This window comes from Nuphar pumila, chromosome 6 (genome assembly GCF_984573655.1).
Source record: "Nuphar pumila chromosome 6, dmNupPumi1.hap1.1, whole genome shotgun sequence".
In the NCBI taxonomy this organism is placed as follows: Eukaryota; Viridiplantae; Streptophyta; class Magnoliopsida; order Nymphaeales; family Nymphaeaceae; genus Nuphar; species Nuphar pumila.
In genome coordinates, this window is record NC_143254.1 from 127,004,478 (window position 1) to 127,009,057 (window position 4,580).

Here is a 4,580-nt window from a genome sequence, read left to right on the forward strand (position 1 = left end):
TAATTAATGGACCAAAGGGTCCAATATGCAAAGTATGATGTTAAATCCCAAATATTAGTTGTTGCTGTATATTTGAACATGTTATGATAACAATGATGATGTTGATAAGGATGATGTTGATGTTACAATTATGTGAATGCATGTAAGACATGTTTCTTTATCGTATTATTCATGTACATACATATGTGTTAGCTAAAACATGAAATATATAAATTTTTTATTTATGCATATGCATATGTTTATCTCTAAAAGCATAAATAAATTAATGCTTTACTGCTTTGCAAGTGCATCCATTGCCCTATATGAGGCTGAATCCTTTTGATGGATTCAAGTATGATTTCATATAAAACATCAAGTAATCAAGTAAAACAATGAAACATCGCAAATAAAAGATATTTGCTGGGAGAGTGGCAAGTGATACAAAACTTCATGGGTCATGTAAGTTTCAAGCACGGAAGGTTGCTCCACCCCTCCCACTATTTTATGAGAAAACCTCTACATTAGACTGCAACGTAGGGGGCTAAGGTATTCATGAGAAAATCTGATGCATCAGGATTAAAGGTGTTAGAAATTTCTCTCAAAATATCGTCTCTCACTCTGTCATCGATGAAAGGTGTCTGGCCAGGTCAAGCTACTTTTATGTATGAAAATACCCCTGCGCTATGGCCTTGATCTAGTTTTTAAGCCTATGTCATAACAACAAGGCTAAGAAGTGACAACTTGAAGATGTATGTGCATTAGTTAGGCATTGCATTCATTATTTAATAAAAAATACTTAATCGAAGATAAAAATTTATGCATGCATTTGATGACTTCTGCATATGGTAAGTTCATACATTTTATTTGTTCATGCATTGTATTTGATTTGAGTTAAAAATGAATAATGCATATTTGTTTAAATTTGTTAGTTTCTGTACTTGTTGCTTAAATTAAAATGCATGATTAGTCAATTAGATTTAATTTACTATAAAAAATTAGATGAAGTTTTTGTTTTGTATTTCTGTTTTACAAGTTTAGTATAATCTATCCTACTGAGATAAGTTGTGTCTGACCTCTCTGATTTTAATGTTTTTCAGGTCATGAATAGCTGCTTAAATGCAAAGGCATAAGGTTGTGACGGGGACCAAGCCTACCTTTCTTTTTCTTTCACAAGAATTTTGGACTCTAATTTTATTTTAATTCAATTAAAATATAATTGTAATAAATTTTGGATATTATGGATATTTAATTTTATGTTATTCATGGTTAATTAGTTGTTAAATTATGAATTTCATAATTATATGTTTGCAAGTGTTCATGAAAAGTAACATGCCAAAATTTTGACCCGATGTATTTTTCTGCAATATTTGTTAAAGTATTTCAAAAAAAAAAATCTAACATTTTTTGGGTTATAAAATTGGAGTGTTATATGAAGTCTCTCTCTCTCTCTCATGCTTGTATGAGCTGAATTCCATCTATTCTTACTGATTTTTTTGTTCATGTTAGTTAGTACTATTTTGGCTCATGTTTTGTTTCCTTGTTGTTGTAGATTACAAGTTTTCTACTAGAAAATGAAAATCTAACTTTTAACCAAAATTTGCAACTTGGTAAAATGCCAAAACTTTAATTTTTCATATATTTTAAGCAGTCTAATCAGCGTGTCTCTATTGATTTAGACCTCTCCATTAGGATAGAGTATTCTGCCCATCACATATGCATATATGTGAAGCTGGGAGTTAGGCCTTTGAGGGTTTTGAACTCAAAGCCCCTTAAGATATTTGAAGACTGGATCTGATATAATCCTATTCAAGTGATCTAGCTCATCAAGAAAATCAATCGGTACTGGAACAAATATAATTTGTGTGCTGCCTGTAGATAGGTGCTCTCAGAAGATAACAAGGGGGCTGATTGCCTCATCAGCCTTTCTTGGTTCTCCCTTAATAGTTACTCTTCTATGAAAAGGTAGTACCTAATAAGGAGGTTGTATTTTCCTACTAGGCAGATGCCATCTAAAGAAATTCATAGCCTTCCTCTCTTTCCAAGAGATGTGCCATGTTTTAAATCCCTTGTTTGTTCTGACACTATTTTTCCAAGAGATCAAAGGCTCAAATCACTGGTTGGCAAATTATTTGCTGGGATCGTAAGTAATTGGAGGATTCATCTCAAGTTGCCATGCTACTGAAGTCCAGTGCTTAAAATTGTCTATGTTGAGTCCAATAATGTATTTTATGGTCAATATATGTGTTAACCTCTGCGTTATTTCTTTGCTTTTCACCTCTTTCTGGCCTGCTTGTTGTTTTATTTTTTTTATACACTGACAACCCTTTCTCTTTGCTATTATGAAAAGAGTGCCAGTTGTCAAACCATCTACATTTGTAGGTTTCAAACCCGATTTTGTTCCATCTTTGCAATTTCTCTTTTTTAGCCCTCTGTTGATTTGAGGTTATGCCACCCTGTTAGAGTAGGGTATTATCATTTGCTAGTGGTGGAATCTAATCTAAGGTTGCAGGTTTCGTGTATTAAAATGAGCCACAATCACAAGTTTTAGGTTCTGAAGTTCACAGCCAATTTCACAGCTTTGTTATTGTAGCCTCCTAGTACAGTTGCCAATATGAATTCATTGATAGAGTGCTACATGAAAAGGATGAACAATGCACATGAAAAAGATGAACAATGGACACGAAAAAGATAAACAAATCAAGAGGATAACAGATAGTCTCTGTATCTGAACCATTTGGCATTCTTCATTTCATCTATTTTCTTTATTAATTATGTGCCTCCAAGGATATATTTCTTCCTCCTTCTTTTCCGGGGAATGCATGTATTTCTAGATCCGGCAAAAATCTCCTTTCCAAACTATGAATCTTAACAGTCCAAGATCTGTCCTCAAAGATCATATATTTTAGTGTCAGCAGCATAGCATCCCAAAACTCGAATAAATGGTGAGAAAACAGAAATCTCTGCCATTGCATCCAACACCTTCTGATCATCAATCGACCCTTCAATGTCAACATAGAAAACATGTTGAAATTCTTTTACCAAACCTTTTCCTGTGGTATCTAATATCCTAATGGGCTCCCACAAAGAGTTGTTCACTTCCAGCTTTGTAAGATTGATGTTCCGTGATGAGAATGCTGACAGCACTCGAAGCAATGGTTGCAGACCACCTTGGTGAGCTATGACCATACTGGTCTTTCTGGTGTTTTCTATCCTTGTAACTGTCTCTGGGTTCTTGGAGAGGATCAAGAACCTAGTAACATTCCAAGGCTCATCTTGCAGTCCCTGTGCAAGGACTTCGAGGCCATAGAGCTTGGCAGCTTGTGTGCTAGCTATGGCTGCTGCGTCAAGCATGTGCTGTGATCGCAGCAATTTAACAGCCCCTGCTGTGTCATCAACTGCCTCTTGTGGCGCATCCAAGCCAAGACTGGCTAGGCCTCGCTTACAATGAGCCAGAGCCACAGGGTGGCTGATTACCCTTTTCACCTCTTTCTTTCTTACCCCTGGAATTGCGAGCAAGCAATAATGGACAAATAAATTTATCTCTTGAGTTATGTACAAACCATGTTCTAGCAAGAGATTGTAGTTGCGGACCTTGTCACCCCCCATCGTGCTTTCGACAGGCATTATTGCACGATCAGCTTGCCCAGTCTTGACTGCCTCAATAGCATTAAGAATGGCCTTGCATGAAACGGTTGTGCAATCCAGACAGGCTAACTTGGCTGCAACCTCACTGTATGCACCTGGAATTCCCTGGTATGCTACTCGAAGTAGCGTGGTCTTATGTTGCTGACCCAGATCTCTTTTTGGTCTTGTTCTTTCTTTCTCTTTGAGGATGATAGTTTCTTTGTCTAACGTCTGTTGCTTGCTCTTTACCATGGTGCTGATTTGGGCTGAGGATCTTATGCATTGGAATTGGGTTGTCTTTGTTGATGCGCTGTGTTTCACCTGTTTGGTTGAGCTCAGGATGACATTTGACAGGAACTCTGATGCCAGTGCCATGAATCACCAGAGGAGCCTGGATCTGAATCTTTGGAGGCAACCACCGTGAGAAATGCTGGTGGGCATATAAATAAGAGAGAGAGAGAGAGAGAGAGAGAGAGAGAGAGAGAGAGAGAGAGAGAGAGAGAGATGGTTAGAGTTCCTCTACCATTCCTATCCTGCAATAAGCATTGACTGTTGAACTGAAAGTCTGTTCTTTATAAGCCGAACCTAGTCTTCATTTCCTGTGTGTGCCAATTGATATCATTCCTTTCCTTGTAGAAGACTGCATGCTCGAACACTTTTTTTTTTTGAAACTAGTGCTCCAGTCTGGCATCCTAACCCAAGTATGGGGAGGTTCTGAATGATATCATTTGCAGTTAGTTAATATTTGCTAGAAATATGAATACCGCGTAGGGGTGTCAACGGGTTGGATCTAGTTTGGACCCAGGTAAGTCCAAACCAGTTCTTATCGGGTCACGAACCAGACCCAGTCCATACCCGGTAAATAATAATTTTTTTATATTGAAAATTCACGAGTCTTAATTGGAGCTCGGGTTGGACCCAGGTTTGGTATGAAATTTCACAAACCATACCCGGCTCCATATACTAATCAGATCCTT

At 37.3% G+C, this 4,580-nt stretch overlaps 1 pseudogene; it reads right to left on the bottom strand.

Moving 5' to 3' along the window:
* Positions 1 to 2,865: 2,865 nt before the first annotated feature.
* Positions 2,866 to 3,855, bottom strand: LOC149836121 (arogenate dehydratase 3 pseudogene; annotated as a pseudogene).
* Positions 3,856 to 4,580: the final 725 nt, after the last annotated feature.